The 19749-nt window shown below is 47.6% G+C and overlaps 1 protein-coding gene across 2 annotated transcripts in view; it reads right to left on the bottom strand.

Annotated features, from left to right (window-relative positions):
* The window catches only part of snap25b (synaptosome associated protein 25b), a 43558-nt gene extending 43295 nt beyond the window's left edge, over positions 1-263 (bottom strand). For both annotated transcript variants that reach the window (XM_035436022.1, XM_035436003.1), the window contains exon 1: positions 111-263. The gene's annotated coding sequence lies outside the window, so the exon portion shown is untranslated. The remainder of the gene's footprint in view (positions 1-110) is intronic.
* Between the last annotated feature and the right edge of the window lie 19486 nt (positions 264-19749).

Below are 19749 nucleotides of genomic sequence, written 5' to 3'. Positions count from 1 at the left end.
AAAATACGAATCATAATAGGCTAGATCATCTCCCACGTTTGTTTAGCTTAAAATCCATTCATTAAAGTAACAAAAAGGAAAAATAAGAAAAAAGAAAAATCCTCACATACCTGAGCTTGTGTTAGGCGGATCGAAGTCGGTTCAGGAAAGGAAATGTCTGCCGGTTTCAACCGCGACTGATATCCCACCTCCTTCTTTCAGGACTGGCTTGCTGCAAAGGAACTGCGTGTGGTGGATACTGACCACCTAGATGCTTCTTCAACAGGAAGCAGTTCTGCCCTCACCAAAGATGGCTGCACTCTCTGACGTCAACACCTTTTAATAGATAGCCGAGCCTATATGGGAGGGAGTTGTGAGCTTGACTCATCAGCAGTTGCTGGCGTAGACTTAGATTTTCACCTATTATTCATTCCATAATAATACGGACTGGAGAGATAAAAACCTATAGCCTAAGCAGAAATACTCAATATGGCTTTGAACAGCGTTAACATATTCGACGAAATTTCATTTTTGTCTGTCGTTGTCATTTAAAACAGGTCTACAAACAAACATGTATAGCTGTAGGCCTACAGTATCCTTTTTACAAGGCACACGCATCATGTTCCCATAATATAAATATTAATGAAAGCATAAAATGACACATTTTATTTCAACAGGTGCTGGACAATCTAAAATGTATGTAATAAATTCCTTTATTAAGGTAACTCAGCAGTGAAAATTAACCGGGATTGGCGCCTTGAAGCTTTGTGAGATAAACTAAGAACATTCTGCAGAAATCACCTTAAATGCAAAAAAGGCTGTGATTCTCCTACTCATTGGTATGTAAATAAAAACAGTGTAAATGAGGCTTTGCCTTAATAAGCATCCTCTACCCTCCAGTATGTTTCTGAATTAATTCCCTATTATATAGGCTATGACTTTTTGAGTAAACATAGACAGTCCCGTCAAGGTAATGGTTTTCAGTGACCTGTAAGTGAACTGCAATTAGGCAGTCATTATGTCGTTTGGGTATCTCTTAAAGTAGAGGGGACATAGAATGCATTACCTATTTATTCTGTTAATATTGTTGCAATTTCAGCAAGAGACAAGCCAGACAGATTGTACTTTTGAGCCATCGCGGTCATTTATTAACCTCAAAAGAAAGCAGCTTAGACATAAGCACAGGAAAAACAGAACTGGCGAAGCGCGGCTATCACGACACAACCTGCCGCCCATATTTAACTCTGCCAACCACATAACAGCTAAAACCTAACTGTCTGTTTCACAGTCCAATCCCAGAACGAAGTGCATACATACACCTAACTATACTAATTAACCCACCAGCCGCCGCTACACAACCCCGCCTCTGCAACGACCTCAATGCAGGCCCGTCTTAGTGAAGTTCCCACTAGCAGGAAGTCTCACGGCCAACAAGGTGAGTGGTGTGGGCACCCCTGGGGTGCAGCACTCTGTGGTTGCTGTTGCTAGGGGGGTTGACAACTGCAGACTGCTTCTAGCAGGTGACAGCTGTGGGCTGGACCTTAGGCTGGTCGCCTGTGACAACTGCTGCTGGGGGGCATCTTTCTAGCTGGCCGCTGTTGCCGCTGGGGTGTGAGTTACTGCTAACTGCTGCTTGAGGGTGGTGACTGCTGGGTTTGGAAGCAAGGCCCCCCTGTATGGTGCCAGGCGGTCAACGTGCAGGTCCACTTCCTGTCAGTGAAGCTGAAGGTGGACCCTGTACACTACATCAGATGGCCGCTGGAGCACAGTGCAGGTGCCAGTTGCTCCAGTTCTGGTGATTGGCCCTTCCATTGGCGGGGGTTGTACACCCAGACCACATCCCCTGGCTGGAACACCCTGATGGAGCAGTGCAGGTCATAATTTCTTCTTTGGTGCACCCCTCCACTGCTCAGGTGCTCTCTGGCCAGCTGGTGGATGCGATCTAGACAGCCTTGCAACATGTGGACGTACTCTCGGCCAGGTGTGGTGGTCAGGTCAGCGTCGTTGGGCCTGCCAAACACCTGGTCAATCGGTGTTCGCAGCTCTCGCCCAAACAGCAACACCGCTGGTGTGCAGCCCGTGGACTCCTGCACCACTGTCCAGTACGAGACCAGGATCAGAGGCTGGTGCAGGTCCAAGTTGCACTGATGGTGGGCATTGAGCAGTGCCAACTGGGTGGCTAGCGTGCGGTTAAACTACTCTACTAGCTTGTCACTCTGCGGGTGCAGCAGGATGGTAAGGGTCTTCCTCAAGGGCTGACCTCAGCAAAAGTGTTGGCTCTCAAAATGTCTCTTCTGAATGGAGTGCAGCTCTTGAACCAGGAGAACATGCCAGCCACCAGACACTTCGCTATCACTGACGCTTCCTGCGAGGAAACTGCGTATACCTCTGGATAATAAGTCAAAACTATGGGCATGCACCAGTATATCACCTAAATAGGCTACAGATGACATACCTGGCATACCTTGCAGCACTCGCTCTGTTAGCCTCTCAAATGTAGCTAGGCTATTAGTTAGCCCGAATGGCATCATGCTAAATTCTCAGAGTCCTCTTCCCACAATAAAGGCTGTCTTGGGTTGTGAGCAGGACTTACCAGTAGCCGCTACATAGATCAAGAGAACAATCAAGTGGACCCCGCTATGCTATCTAAAGTGTCGTCAATATGGGGAAGTGGATAGAAGTCTTTTTTAGTTACTGCATTTGCCATCTGTAGTCTATATAGAACCGAAGAGAGCCAGTTACTGTCTCTGATTTAGTGTTTATGACTAGCCGTGGTGTGCTAGCTGCTAACAGTCCTGGTTGAATTAAAGCATTGGTAAAACCTATGTCAACTAATGCAGATACTGGTGTGCCAGCTACCTCACAATACACATAAGTGCAATTCTCACAGCTGTCCAAGCAGTCCTCCCTCTTCTTCTCTGGGTGCTCCAGCCCCATGTTGTCATCCTGCAGTTTCCAGTTACACACTCTCATCAAATGGCCATTCTTGCTACATCGCCAGCACCAGAAGTTGCGTTGCAGTGCTGTCACCACCAGAGCCGGACCTGACATCAATTCTGGACCACTCCTGCTTCTGAGCCGACCACCCCATGAACTGTCAGAAGCATGCTGCTGCTCTGCTGGTCAAGCAGGATCACCTCTAAGTCCTTAGCCATCGCCTCACTCAGGTTGCTAGGATGAGTGATCTGGACCTGCTGCCTCAAGTGAACCGGATGAACCCCCTCAGGAACGTGTTGAGGGACAGGCTGTCTCTAGCTGAGCCACTGAGCTGTGGATAGGCTTGCTGGATTAGCCGCTGCACGTCAGCACCATACAGGCCCAGTTTCTCCCTAGGCCTCCTGTTCTTTGAGTGCTGGTGTTCCTTAAGAGCAATGATTGGCGTCGATACCCCAAACTGCCTAGCCAGCACCAAACTGAGGCTCTCAAAGGACGGGGGTTCTTTGCCACTGATGTCCAGCAGTGCCTGTCGTGCCTCGTCTTCCAGGGACGGCACCAGGTCGAGGCCCCCTTCCTGTCCCGTCCAGCCGGCTGCCTCTGTGATGAAGTTATAGTAAACTGCGCAAAGTAAGCTTGCCAGCTCCCTTTTCCATCAAAAGGTGGCCCTTCTGCCACCACAAAATATGTTTTGTGCTGCAGGTCCCCACATAGCTAGCACCAGCAGAGGGTTCCCCGTGCAAGCTAAGCCATCACAAGGGGTTCCACTAGCCGGGTCAGTGCAACTCGATGGGGGATGCCCCACTAGGGCTAGCAGGGGTTTCCCTGACCAGTCATAGGCTCCGCTGGCCTCCTTGTTACTAATAACTAGGCCCTGCGGTTCTAGCTCATTAGCCTGATGAGCAGAGACTAGCAGAGGGTTCCCACAGGCTGTAGCTTGTGGGCCAGTGGCTCCGTCGCTACTCCGAGAACTAGCGGTTAAACCCCGCGCCACTGGCTCGCTACTAGGACTTGGTAAGTTAAACAAAGGCCACAGGCTGTGATATCACCACATGAGATAGCATGCTTGCTATCTCCACTGGGGGTGTGGGCTGCAGTCAGCAGAAATTGGAAGTTTTGCTTGGACTCACCCAGCTGCAGATCCATTAGTCCCATCTCACTGCTAGCTCTTTCTCGCCGTGGGGTGGGTATTTGCACTGGTGTCTTCTTCTGCTCACACATTCTCTCTAGCTGTCTCTCTCGAAGGCATGAAAGTTCTTCAATTTGACCCACTTGACACCAGTGTAGGTATTTCAGTGAAGGGCAAGCCAGGCGGATTGCACTTTTCAGAACATTGCGCTCATTTATTAAAGCCAAGAGAAACAGCTTAGACATAAGCACAGGAAAAATAGAACTGGTGAAGCGCAAGCTGTCTTCTCTTTATATGACACAATGTTCTACCCATATTTGAATCAGCCAATCACATGGCAGCTAAAACTGGCTGTTTCACAGTCCAATCCCAGAACGCTGTGCACACATACACCAAACTATACACAAAATTCTGCGGCTAGCTAATTAACCCACCAGCCGCCACTACAATATTCTCCATTTTTTTTACAGACAGCATATATGTTTCCATTCTATAGAGGAAGATAGTGAGACCACGTTAGTTGTTCAGTGTCTGTGCTTGTTTTGTCACGGTACGGGTAGAGGGGACCCAAACGCAGAGGGGAAAAAAACACGAACTCAAAAGGGAAAATTAACAAAGATTTTACTAACAAAAAGTGCAAACAACCAGGGAACAGACAAGGGCACGAAGGCCAAAACAAACTCAAAAAAAATCGAAATAAAACAGAAAACAAGTCGAACTCACAAACACGGGCAGGGCAGGGCAGAACACGGACAGGGCAGAACACGGGAAGGCAGAGCACAAGGAAAGGTAAAACAAAACACAGGCAGGTAGATATGGTGAAAACAAACAGATGTCGGGAACAAACACAAACAATATCTAATGAAACAACAGGAACTCAAGAACACAGGCAGGACAGAGTACAAGTGGAACAAACACAAACAGGTCACCAGCACAGGCAGGTACAAAGGATCTAAAACATACGCAAGTTGGGAACAAACACAGGAACAAAGGAAATGCAGAAACTCCAAAAAAACACTAGAAAGCCAAGAACAGGAACACATGAACAGAAAACAAGTCGAACTCACAAACACGGGCAGGGCAGAACATGGACAGGGCAGAACACGGAAAGGCAGAGCACAACAATCTGACATAACCACAAGGAACCAGCACCTGAGTCAAGGGAGGGGGAAACTTAAATAGACAGGGGTAACAAGACACAGGTGAACTCAAAAAACAATCAAACCAGAAGGAGGGGATAAGACACAGGTGGGAACAATGATGGGATAACGAGACAAACCAATAATACAATTAACAGGGGGGGAACAGGACACAAAACAGAAGTGCCGCCATCTGGCGGCCCAACAGGGAAAACGCAGACAGGAACACCGGAAGATGACAGTACCCCCCCCCCAAGGGACGGCTCCTGACGTCCCAGGAGGCCGACCCGGGGAGGGAGTCAACAGAGGGTGGGGGCTGGAGACAGGACTTAGGACTGGACAAGACAAGAACAGGGACAGAACACGGGAACAAGACTCTGGACCGGACTCTGACGGGGGAACAGGACTCAGACAGGAACAGGGACTGGACACAGAATTGGGGTAGGAACAGGACTGGACTGGACAGGACAAGACTCAGGGCTGGACTGGACAGGACAGGAACAAAACAAGAACAAGACTCGGGGCTGGAGGGGAACTCGGGGCTGGAGGGGAACTCGGGAGACACGGGGAGACTCAGGGCTGGGCAGGACTCGGGCGACACGGGGAGACTCAGGGCTGGGCAGGACTCGGGGAAACTCAGGGCCCGCACATCGGGCGACACGGGGAAATTCAGGGCCCGCACATCGGGCGACACGGGGGAAACTCAGGGCCCGCACATCGGGCGACACGGGGGAAACTCAGGGCCCGCACATCGGGCGACACGGGGGAAACTCAGGGCCCGCACATCGGGCGACACGGGGGAAACTCAGGGCCCGCACATCGGGCGACACGGGGAAATTCAGGGCCCGCACTCCGGGCGACACGGGGAAATTCAGGGCCTGCACTCGGGCGACACGGGGACTCAGGAAACCAGGGGGGACTCAGGAAACCAGGGGGGACTTGGACAGGGCTGAGACGGGGCACGACAACACTGGAGTGGGTTGGACAAGACTGAGGGGGGAAACAGACTGCCAGATACTGGCACAATCGGGAGACCTACAAGGACAGACACAGGGACAAGCAGGCGGGGAGGCACACGGCGACACCGACGGACACACAAAGGGACAGGCAGACAGGGAAGGCGAGGGGGGAGCCCAACAACTGACATAGGGACTGACACACAGGCAAACAAGACAAAACACACGCGGACTGGCACACTGACAGACAGGCAGACAGGCGGGCAAACACGTTAGCCGATGGGCTGACGGCTTGGGGGGCAGACAAACAGGCCAACAAACTGGCTGACACACATACGGGTAGACCAACAGACAAACAGGCGGGCAGACAATTGGACAGGGGGGCCGGGGAACACACGGACACACGGTTGGGAGGACGAACACCAAAGGGAGAATGGACACCAGGGGGAGCGACGAGACCGGGGGAGGGACGACCACTGGGGGGAGGACGGACTCCGGGGAAGAGACGATCACTGGGGGAAGGACCGACACCGGGGGAGAGACGACCACTGGGGGGAGCGACGAGACCGGGGGAGGGACGACCACTGGGGGGAGGACAGACTCCGGGGAAGAGGCGACCACTGGGGGAAGCGACGACACCGGGGGAGGGGCGACCACTGGGGGAAGCGACAACACCGGGGGAGAGACGATCACTGGGGGAAGGGCGAACACTAGGGGGAGCGAGAACACTAGGGGAAGCACGAACGCCAGGGGAAGCACGAACGCCAGGGGGCAAGGTGTGGACACTAGGGGGAGCGAGAACACTAGGGAAAGAACGGACACTGGGGGGCGCGAGAACACTAGGGGGAGCACGAACGCCAGGGGGAGCACGAACGCCAGGGGGCAAGGTGTGGACACTAGGGAGAGCAAGAACACTAGGGGAAGAACGGACACTGGGGGGCGCGAGAACACTAGGGGGAGCACGAACGCTAGGGGGAGAACGAACGCCAGGGGGAGCACGAACGCCAGGGGGCAAGGTGTGGACACTAGGGAGAGCAAGAACACTAGGGGAAGAACGGACACTGGGGGGCGCGAGAACACTAGGGGGAGCACGAACGCTAGGGGGAGAACGAACGCCAGGGGGCAAGGTGTGAACACTAGGGGGAACGAGAACACTAGGGGAAGAACGGACACCAGGGGGAGCACGAACGCCAGGGGGAGCACGAACGCCAGGGGGCAAGGCAGGTGGCTTAGCCTGCGGGGCGGCCAGAGCAGTCTGCGGCGGCCCCTGCGGAACAACAGATGGGACCGTTGTCCTCTCCGGGGCTCTGGACGGCTCCGGAGGCCCCCCCGGGACTCGAGGCGGCTGCGGAGGCCCCCCTGGGGCTTGAGGCGGCTCCGGAGGCCCCCCCGGGGCTCGAGGCACAAGTAAAGCCCGAAACTTGGGTGTAGCAGGCGGCCTCCGCGGAAGGGTCAGAGCAGGCGGGGCCTCCGGGGCTGGAGGCGGCTCTGGGGGCCTCTCCGGGGCTCGAGGCGGCTCTGGGGGCCTCTCCGGGGCTCGAGGCGGCTCTGGGGGCCTCTCCGGGGCTCGAGGCGGCTCTGGGGGCCTCTCCGGGGCTCGAGGCGGCTCTGGGGGCCTCTCCGGGGCTCGAGGCGGCTCTGGGGGCCTCTCCGGGGCTCGAGGCGGCTCTGGGGGCCTCTCCGGGGCTCGAGGCGGCTCTGGGGGCCTCTCTGGGGCTCGAGGTGGCTCTGGGGGCCTCTCCGGGGCTCGAGGCGGCTCTGGGGGCCTCTCCGGGGCTCGAGGCGGATCTGGGAGCCTCTCCCCGGCTCGAGGTGGATCTGGGAGCCTCTCCGGGGCTCGAGGCGGATCTGGGAGCCTCTCCGGGGCTCCAGGTGGCTCTGGGGGCCCCTCCGGGACTTGGGGCAGAGCAGGCCGTGAAGGCCGCTCCGGGACTTGGGGCAGAGCAGGCCGTGAAGGCCGCTCCAGGACTTGGGGCAGAGCAGGCCGTGATGGCCGCTCCGGGACTTGGGGCAGAGCAGGCCGTGATGGCCACTCCGGGACTTGAGGCAGAGCAGGCCGTGAAGGCCGCTCCGGGATTTGAGGCAGAGCAGGCCGTGAAGGCCGCTCCGGGACTTGAGGCAGAGCAGGCCGTGAAGGCCCCTCCGGCACTCGGGGCAGAGCAGGCCGTGAAGGCCACTCCGGCACTCGGGGCAGAGCAGGCCGCGAAGGTCCCTCCGGCACTCGGGGCAGAGCAGGCCGCGAAGGTCCCTCCGGCACTCGGGGCAGAGCAGGCCGCGAAGGTCCCTCCGGCACTCGGGGCAGAGCAGGCCGTGAAGGTCCCTCCGGCACTCGGGGCAGAGCAGGCCGTGAAGGCCCCTCCAGGACTTGGGGTGGAGCAGGCGACAGGAACACAGACCACAGCTGTAGGGAACCTGGCTGGGCAGCCGGACGGGACCGGCGGGACCCCCGCGGGCCGGACCCCGGAAAAATGGCAAGCCGAGACCCCTCAAAAGGGTCAGGATCCGCCTGCTGATCAGCAGGAGGTCCGGCCGACCGGGAGGCAGCCCGACCACGGCGCCTCCGCGACCGCCCGCCCCGGGCACTGGGAGGCTCAAGCTCCCACCACCCCGATGGCATGTTAAACAATAAAAATAAAAAAATTAAAAAAAATTTTAAAAAAAAATATAAAAATAAAAAAAACTCTGCTGGGTCCCACACTGGCTGGTTCCTTCTGTCACGGTACGGGTAGAGGGGACCCAAACGCAGAGGGGAAAAAAACACGAACTCAAAAGGGAAAATTAACAAAGATTTTACTAACAAAAAGTGCAAACAACCAGGGAACAGACAAGGGCACGAAGGCCAAAACAAACTCAAAAAAAATCGAAATAAAACAGAAAACAAGTCGAACTCACAAACACGGGCAGGGCAGGGCAGAACACGGACAGGGCAGAACACGGGAAGGCAGAGCACAAGGAAAGGTAAAACAAAACACAGGCAGGTAGATATGGTGAAAACAAACAGATGTCGGGAACAAACACAAACAATATCTAATGAAACAACAGGAACTCAAGAACACAGGCAGGACAGAGTACAAGTGGAACAAACACAAACAGGTCACCAGCACAGGCAGGTACAAAGGATCTAAAACATACGCAAGTTGGGAACAAACACAGGAACAAAGGAAATGCAGAAACTCCAAAAAAACACTAGAAAGCCAAGAACAGGAACACATGAACAGAAAACAAGTCGAACTCACAAACACGGGCAGGGCAGAACATGGACAGGGCAGAACACGGAAAGGCAGAGCACAACAATCTGACATAACCACAAGGAACCAGCACCTGAGTCAAGGGAGGGGGAAACTTAAATAGACAGGGGTAACAAGACACAGGTGAACTCAAAAAACAATCAAACCAGAAGGAGGGGATAAGACACAGGTGGGAACAATGATGGGATAACGAGACAAACCAATAATACAATTAACAGGGGGGGAACAGGACACAAAACAGAAGTGCCGCCATCTGGCGGCCCAACAGGGAAAACGCAGACAGGAACACCGGAACATGACATGTTTTCAATTATTCCAGTCAGTTTTTGTGTGTGAGGAAGAATATGTTAGACACTGTGTATGACCATCTGCCTGTTGAATAATGGCTAGTATAGGGGCATTGGTGGGTTTGTGGTTTAAAGAAAAATAAATAGATTGACTAGATGTAATTGAGTTGTACAATGATGTAATGTTTCCAGAGGCTGTATATATGAACTCAAATGTTATAGTATTTTTCAGATTGTATGTGCCATAAGAAATAGTTCCAACTAAAAAAAAGCTATTAAACATAATTAAAAACAGAAATCATTTAATACATACACATACAACCCCTGGAGGCATCACATTGATGTACAATCTGCTTTGGAGTTACTTGAAGTGTATTTTCCCAGATGCTCCTATACTGGCTATTATAAGGCCAGTAGTAGGTCATCAGAAACATGTGGAAGTATCTCAAATATCCTTTAATACTCACAATAACTGTCTAGGCCAATGGAACACATTATAACTGAAATAATATAAAGAAAACTCCAGACTATGCCGTGAAGTAGTTTTGAGGGAGAGTCTGGATAAAGCATTCTGCCCATATTGTTCTGCAAGCAGCAATTTTGTAAATAGGCCATTTCTGGGAAATAATCCGCAAAATAATCAAGAGGATGAATAGCTTGTTATTCATTACACAACCCAACATTTACAATAAGCCCTGATAATATTTCTAAATGATGTTACTTCATTGTGCATGCAAAAATTTAGTAGTGGATACGCTCAATTGAAAATAGATGAGTTGTATGTGTGTGTGTGCTGGTCCATGCATGTGAATGTGTGTGTGCATGTGTGTGTACACATCCATGTCGCTTGCAGACGGTCGAAGGATGTTTGCTTGTGGCTCAACCCTTGGCATAAATATGCTGTGGCCTTATGCCATCCCATCCCGCTGAGTTTGCACAATTCAAGTTTTTCTGCGGTATCGGATAGTCCTTGGAAACCCTGTTGCCGTCTCAGCTCAAATCCCGAGGGTCTGTCGTCATGCTGTAACATCCTGCAGCCGGTCCAAAGCCAGTCATTGTCCATAACACTCCTAATATCAAAACTGTTGAATGATTCCTCTTTCATTCACTTTTTATTAAGGGTTCTTTGTAGCCATTGTTCCTGAACATATAATATCTAGCAACACTGACCGAACCAAGCTTGGCTAGTTCAGGCAGGGAACTCAGCTGATTCCATTTCCTTCCGATCACCTATTGGTACGTTCATGTGGCTATACTCTATTTAATAACTTCCTCAGCTTGTAAAAGAAACACATTAAGTAGCTTTGGACAAAGCCATCCACCAAATGAACAAAGGTAGAATTGTGATTGCTTTGATTGGAGTTTGCTCCTCCTCCTAAAGCCACCACTTGCATTTTGGCTTCACCTGACGGGGGAAGGGACTGGGGGCTAATTAGCTTTCTGCCAACCCAAAGTGTTGGGTATTCCTCCTCAGTTGGGACTAATTTGACAGGTCACACTACATGTACACTGTTTCTTATAACTGTATGATGCGTGATGATAAAGTTGTTTTTCAAAGTTATGTCCTCATTGAAACGCCCTCATATTTTAGAGAGTTTCCCTCTCCTTCTTTGGGGTTTCTTATTGTTCTGAAATAATTCCAAGGAAACAGTAGTGAAGTTTAAATATTGTAAATAATATCTGTAGTCTGTTGCTGATGTGAGAGATCACGTTAACAGGCTGAATGTTAATTTTCTGTTATTTATTGATTTCATTCCCTTGCCTAGATCTAGTTGGATCACCATACATCACCTCTGAATTATTGGGATTGCTTCCTGACCTCATTTCCATATCATAGGGTCATTGGTAACTGCACAATAGCTTTATTCAGTTGTATATCAAACTCTATTCGATGAGGAGTAGATTAATATGTTCTCTTTGACTCAATATATTGGAAGATGATATTATTTTTTGGTCCAGTTGATATTTTTAAATTGAATAGGTTTTGTGTTTTATATTTAAAAAGTCAGTGTTTTAATTAATTTTATATAAGATTGCTAAACATCTTACAGAGAATAATGCAATTGCATGCACAGAAGCAGTAATACAATGTCTCTCACCATTTTTGGTTACCTTGGCGAGCCTGCTGAACAGTAGTCCTCTACGACTAAGGCCAGGCACCCCTGATTTAAGAACTGTTGCAGATATTTTATAGCAATCTTACTTTACTTTTACAACAGTTGATTAGCATATGTGTTTGTTTTTTACAATGAAAAGGAGTGTCTTTATGCTGGAGCATGCATGTATATATGAGTTCATAAATGTGTGTGTGTCTGTGTGTGTGTGTGTGTGTGCGTGTGCGTGTGATTTTGTGTTTGTGTGCATGTACTCATAGGATATTTGCTTAGCACGTGTATGAGACTGGGGTTTTCTTTATAAACAATTTACACCATCCAAGGAGCAGTGATCTTTGTATGTCACTTGATTGATGGGCATGGATGTGCCTCTATCCTATATTCCAAACAACAGAAAGAAGCTGTGCCTCAACCTTCATCTTTAGACTCCTGACTCTCCTCATTTCTCACCTTTTTAAGTGGCTTAGCAGGATTGCCTGTTTCAGAATTCAGTCATTTCTGCATGCTGTTTTGCTCAATATCATCCACTCTAAGCACTACTGTATTCAGTAACTGCTTTTTCCCTGCACTCTCTCCCTCTCCCTTTTCCATCTCTCTCTCTGCGCTTCGGGAGAGATTAAAGAGCATGTATAACTCACTTTCTGAGTTGAATCCTAGTGTTTATTAGATGCAGTGCCCCAAATACTGATACATTACAATTTATTCATGTATTTTTTTTGATCCAGGAACAGGAATGGACAGAGAATCCATGGGAAGATTAGCAGCCATGTTACGCAGGCTAGTGCAAATGATCTCATCCTCCCTCCGAACCACTCCGTGTTTCTGATTTAAAAAACGAGTTAATCCAGAGCAGCGGAGGAGTGAGATTATGCACATAAATGTTATTTTTATGTTTTCCCATACGGGATTGTGCATTACATAATGCGGCATAGCCGTTGCAGTGTGCAGACGCGATAATGAAGACGTGGCAGACAGTGGAGCTGTATAGCCCTCGCTCGCTTGGTGCTTGCTCTCAGTGCTCTCAGTGTGTGAGTGCCTGTGTGCATTCTGCTGATCTAAACATGGCCGTTTGCCTGCTTTTACATACCTACCGGTAGGGAGGAAGACGTATAACAGAGACATCAAACTCAAATCCTGGAGGGCTTAAGTGGTAATTTACGGCATTTTTCTGCCAATGTGTCTGTTTATTACCAAGGCCAAAATTGGCTGGTTTTTGTAAGGAAATAACAAAAAGAGGCAGCTGACACCCCTGATATACAACATAATGTCTGTGTTATAGTAACAGGCGTATCTCCCTGTCTCCCAGTCAGTCTCCACTGGGAGGGGTTAGGGGTGGTTGTGTTCCAGTCCTGGGGTGGCGGGGTTGGGGTGGGGGTGGGGTGCGTGTAGGAGTTTGTTTTCTTGCACTACCGTATTTTCAGTCCTGGCTTGATTTGTCTTCATGTGGGAAGAACTTCAATATCAGTGCAAAAATCAGATGAGGGAAGAAAGGGAAAATAATTACATTTTCATCTCTTCAGCTTCATCAGGTGAATCATGTATTTCCATCGCTCATCGCACCCAGGCAGCACTTTACAGTCACGGTCATTCCATGCCCCGTGATGAAGGATCATGGGCCTTTGGCTTGCCGGGATTCTGTGACATGACATTTCAGTGGGTCAAGATGAGCACGCTGCTTAGATAATCAGACAGAGAATAAATAAAACTACTCCTTTTTCTGTTGCTTTTGTACCAAAAATCACAAATCACAGTTGCATCCCCCCTCCCCCCCCCCAATTGCATGTTCATTTCAATTCTGTGGTGGGAAATTGCAGTAATTTGTAACCTTCAGCAAGGTACTGTGTTCTACAAATGAAGCAATCAGTCTCCAGTCTGTGTACCCTGAAAAAAGGAAAAAAAAATCAGAAGTATGTGTACACTATGAGCTGGCAGTCTCAGGTAACGGCTCGTGCTCATTTAAACAAAATGGCTGCTCGCAATTGATTTTCCTCCCGCTGCACAGATGTTTGTGCTCATGTTTCATTTTTTAATTATTCATTTGTGAGTGTTTTATTGCTGACAGAAAATGAGAAATCTTTGCTTGGAGCAGCAGTAACTGGTGCTATTTTCATACCGAAGAACCACGCTGTGACTTCTCTTGTTATGGAAAACAGCAGGGAATAATTTAACTTTTTACACAAATTTTCAGTATTGTGCTTCTCTGCCTCAGTGCTTTTTCTGGTAATACGATTGTACACATGCACCAATAATAGAAATTCTACTTATATTACAAAATATTACCACTTGCACTTCAAATATCGCAGCTACTCCTACTGAACACAATTATTATACATTTTTAAATTGAGACATTCAACTAAAAGCTGTAGACAAACTCAGAACATATGCAAATTCACAAACACAGACAGCTGCTTAATTGTAGATCACCATGCTAATATCAATGTGTCTTGAAGGATTTAAGTCTTAGTGACAGAAACGCTCGCCCAACTGGCAGAATTTTTTTCACTGATGGAGGGCAGCATCTCAGAACCAGTGTGCCAGATACACAATATCATAAGCAAGTTATGTGTAAGCACATGGAAATTATGTTGTACTCCTGTTAGCATCTCTGTTTACCTTTCTGTATGACAGGCCTAGATTACTTTATTTGTATGGTATGTATCCCACAATTAATTCAATAATAGGCATTGCATGGTTATATGGGGGACAGAACAGGGGAGGCATGAATTAGCTGTATAGAAATACTAAGTGTTCCAAAAACCACATTTGTAGACTTGGAAGCTCTCCCTCTCAACTCTTGTAAAAAAAAATAGGGGTAAGCAGTTGGGTTGCCAGATGCGCAGCTTTTCGACCAGACAATATAATGATCGGGAAATCAATGAGCAATTGATTGAAACAATTTACTATTAGTTAATTTACCAAACCCCCCCCCCCAACCCTGGTCAGCCATCAGTCCTCCTTCCTGCTCCCCACCCCCGGTTGACCATTGGTTCTGACAGCTCCCCACCTCTTTCACGATTAAGCTTCCAGCTGTGCATATTGTCTGGTTTTGACAAATTTCATTTCTGGCAACTAAGGTGCAGAGGCGGCAGTATTTGCATCTGTATCTGTATTTGCTCAGCTGATAAAAATATTTGTATTCGGATAGGAACTGGAAGTGGGTGTGGTTTAAACCAGAAGTGACATAAAAGTCAAGCGGACCACATTTCTAGCTTTATATCCACAGAACAGTTCTGCGTTTATGTCATAGAAATGCATAGTGACAACACAGGCAAGCATGCCTTCAGCCAACCTAAGCTGTGAAGCACCTGGAAGTAAGCCTGTCCTGCACATGTCTGCACTTTGACTGCAAAAGCATTGGAGCTCCCCATCAAAGTGCATGAGGAATACCTGATTTTTGAAATAAAACTTTCCGGAAAGCATTTTGAAACTGAATTAATGGTCTTCACAGTACATGTCATATGAAAAGTAGATTACGAAAATATGTTTAATTTTTTGGCACTGGTATGGATAGATAGCTATAGATGACAAATTGGAGACACGACATCATGGGCTGCTATTGTAAAAAAAAAAAAGTTTATAGTAATATAATAAAAAAGTAATATTTTCTCAAAACATTATTTTGGACCAAAACAATGATTGTTTAACAAACTGATAAAATGTTAAGAGCACCAAAATATAATTACCAAAAATAGCATTTTTGTTCAGAAAGAAATTTTAACTTTGACAGTGAATAAAAAAGTAATATGGACTGTTACTAAACACAGGATATAGGAGACTAGGACACAGTCAAAGACACACCCCTGCATAAACATTATCATACACAGACACATGTTTACACAACACAGATTTACCTACAATACTCTTCTTACAAACACACTATACATTCATCACATACACTCATACGTACACACAGCATATCCATCACTTATATAATCTTCCATACTCAGATATGTACATACATGCACACACACACACACACACATGCACACACACGCACAATGCTTTCTCTCATTTCAGGGGTCAGTGAACGTACAGTATGTGTAAATAGATGACATAAGAACCTCTCTATTTAATTTATTGAACAAATGCATATTACTGTACAGTACTGGATTAAATCTGCATCTGCAGAATGACACTGGTACTTGTTCAAATATGGAGACTAGATTTCAGGACAGATATGTTCGCAAGTTTTATTGTTTATACTTACTCTTCTGTCTTTCCATTACCTTTGCTGTCTGGAATACAGTCTTGTATTCTTCTTTCTCCATCCCCCCTTCTCCATCTTATCTTTTCCTCTCTTATCCCTTCTTCATCCTCCCATTCATTTTTTTTTTACACATTTGGTCTGTTCTGCCTGCCTCCCAATCCACCCCATCTCATCTTAATCTGTTATTCCTCCCTCTCCGTTTCCTTCTTCAAACATCTTTGTCCTCCCCCTCAGTCCTCCCACTCTCTGTCGTCCGCCTTCATTTTGTTATTCCTCTCTTTGTTCCGCTCCTCGCCCGTCTTGCCCCTCTCCCTCCGAGGGCCCTTTTGAGTCAGGCCCTGATAAGGACGGGCTGAATCAATAAAGCCGGCCGTGGCTGCGTGAAACTGGGTCAGATAGGAGGACGCAAACAACAGCGCGCCGCTCGCTATCGCTCAGCAGACCCGAGCCAGGCCCGCGAAGCCAGGTACGCGCCGCAGACGAAACGTCTGTTAAAATCCAAACAAAAACGTGTTTGTTAGCACAGGAGGCTCACACTGGCCCTGTTAGGTAAAGTCATATTAATACCTGCCCTAACAGAAATTGGATTGTAGTTTTACACATGCAGTCCGGGGCACGGATGTGGAACAGTATGTGCGTATATTTTAGTACTTCTGGCAGAGGGACACACAGCGCCTCTCGCTGCCCAGTGTGTCTTGGCATGTCATAGCTGGAGGAACATTGAGTAAACATTGTTATTAATGTTACTGTTATTGTCATTATTGTTATTTTTATATTATTTCTTTTGCTGTTGTTGTTGTTCTTGTCCTTCTTCATCTTTGTCTTCTTTCTTTTTGTGTTCTATTTCTTCTTCTAGTATTATTATTATTATTATTAGTAGTAGTAGTATCAGTATTAGTATTGCTTTGTCAAAATTATCCCTGTCTGATCATTCCAATTAACCAAATTTGAATAGAGAGAGAGAGAGAGAGAGAGAAAGCAGCTGTCTGTATATTTGAGTGCTGCTCCAGTGATGTCCACAGTAAAATGTTCAGTATTAATTTGAATACAGTTGATTCTTACTCTGTGTAACACAGCTACTTCAGCATGAGAAAATGACAACGGTGTCCCAGCATGTCCACAAACTATGTGAGAAATCCAAAGAGCAGACAATATCAAGAATCGCTTTTGGATTGATAATAATAATATGACAGCGTAATTACTAATAAATGTAATAACCGACAATAGGGTAAGTATTATATTAAGTTAACCAAGAACAAAATTTTCAAAGCAATAAATTTGATAACGCTAAACTGGTAACATAATATACTTTTCATTATGACATTATTGGCCAGTTATTATATTATTGGTCGCTACAGAGCTCTGGACCGTGGGCTGGCTGATTTCCTCAGGAGAGGAGGCTACAGATGGTCTTCTCTGCTGGTGCTTGCATTACTGCACTTGGCAACTTGGCACCTCTCCTGCTTAGCAAGTCTATCCCAGATCTCAGATGCTACCGCAGCCTGACTCACTGGGGTAAACACACTTTTGCCCAGGCTCTTATTCTGCCATTTTATTGCCATATTCTGCCCTTGGAGAGAAGAATGAGAGAGAGAGAGAGAGAGCTCAGTAACCCCATATGTGATTACCCTCTGTTAGTTCCCTACGTGAGAGCCCTCTGCTAGTGCCCTATGTGAGTGCCCAATGTGAGTTCCCTCTGCTAGTGCCCTATGTGAGTGCCCTCTGCTAGTGCCCTATGTGAGTGCCCTCTGTTAGTGCCCTATGTGAGTGCCCAATGTGAGTGCCCTCTGCTAGTGCCCTATGTGAGTGCCCTCTGTTAGTGCCCAATGTGAGTGCCCTCTGCTAGTGCCCTATGTGAGTGCCCTCTGTTAGTGCCCTATGTGAGTGCCCTCTGTTAGTTCCCTATGTGAGTGCCCTCTGTTAGTGCCCTATGTGAGTGGCCTCTGTTAGTTCCCTATGTGAGTGCCCTCTGTTAGTTCCCTATGTGAGTGCCCTCTGTTAGTGCCCTATGTGAGTGCCCTCTGCTAGTGCCCTATGTGAGTGCCCTCTGCTAGTGCCCTATGTGAGTGCCCTCTGCTAGTTCCCTATGTGAGTGCCCTCTGTTAGTGCCCTATGTGAGTGCCCTCTGCTAGTGCCCTATGTGAGTGCCCTCTGCTAGTGCCCTATGTGAGTGCCCTCTGCTAGTGCCCTATGTGAGTGCCCTCTGCTAGTGCCCTATGTGAGTGGCCTCAGTGATTGCCTAATGTGTGACCTCTGTGTCATATGGGAATTTGTGAGTGGTTACAGGATTCCCTCCCACAATCCTCAGCTCAGATGAAGAGAGAGGGAAAACAGTGAGACAAACACAGTATCTAAGAAGATAAGAAGAGGCAGAGGAGGGAACATAAATAAAGAGAGATGGGAGGGGTGGGGGGGGGGGTGTTGGGATAGAGAGAGTGGGCTGGAAGAACATAAGGGGGAGAAGGTGAGATTGGTGAAGAATGCAGAGATGGAAAGATCGGGAAAATAAGATAATGAGAGAAAGGAGAGCGTGGGTGATAGAAAATGGGGGGGGGGGGTGCAGCAGACTACAGCTCTGAATTCTCACTATGACTGTGACTCAGCAAGTTTCTTCAGCCCCGAAACAGAGCCAGTTATTTATCTGCAAGCGGGGGCGTGGGGAGGGATGGGGGAGGGGGTGCGGGGGCGAGGGTGGAGAGCTGAGGGACAATGGGATGGCAGGACAGGAAAACATCCTACCCTCTTGAAACACAACGGTCATTTGCAGGTACTCTAAGGAGCATATGCATATATATACAATGCATCGGTGAGAAATCATACATACTGTGTGTAAGTGCACATGTGTAAGCATTTTTTGCATGTGATAATATGATGAGTTGTAATGTGGAGTATGAATATATTACCCTGGATAGAGAAAGAGAGAGCCTGCGTGACTGACTATGCTGTGGATAAAGATGCCTTTTAAATGAATGACTTTAGTGGGCTTATGCAGTATAATATCTCACTAGTGTAAAATCACTGTAAATTTCCAGTAATGTTCCAGAATTTCCTTGTCAGGTTACTGTAGTGCTCCTATTTGTTAATACTCATCTTATGATATAACTGAGATGCAAGAGGCAAGAATGTAGTTACATTGAACAGGCATATACATTTGTGCGCTTCTAATCTCTATATACATTAGCAGATGTGTCATGTTTATGCCAAAGGACAGAATTCAGAGCATCTGAGCCCTGTTACATAAGTGCATCTGTGAAAAATGATGCTAAATTATTCTCTGGCTTGGATGCTAGATGCTTAAGATGAGCCATTAACAGAGCAAATGACATCACAACACCAATATCATAAAAGATAATTTCCACAACTTGTGAATAACATTGCTCTAATAAACAAAACCTAATGCTATACTATGGAAAGTTAAGGCCAGATTTTTGTTTGGCAATACAATGGTTTTTAAACAGTGAGGCTGTGGTCTATCCCACCAAAATACTTATGACTTATAAGGCAGCATTTAAAAATCACACTTATACGTGCTGTTCTCATTTGTAGGCATCAATGAATGCCAATTCAGGAATTCAGGTGCCTTCATTTTGCTGATTTTGAGTCAGCATCCGATGTACCCCTATTTTTGGAGGCAATTCCACAAATCTTTGAAAATTCACATGTAATTCCCATTAAAAACAATGGCAGAAGAATGACGAGAAGTGAGGGATTGTGTTTGAATGGAAGTATAGAAAATTATAATGAATGAAATATAAA

This window comes from Anguilla anguilla, chromosome 1, assembly GCF_013347855.1.
Source record: "Anguilla anguilla isolate fAngAng1 chromosome 1, fAngAng1.pri, whole genome shotgun sequence".
NCBI lineage: Eukaryota > Metazoa > Chordata > Actinopteri > Anguilliformes > Anguillidae > Anguilla > Anguilla anguilla.
This window is presented reverse-complemented; position numbering and strand designations above follow the sequence as displayed.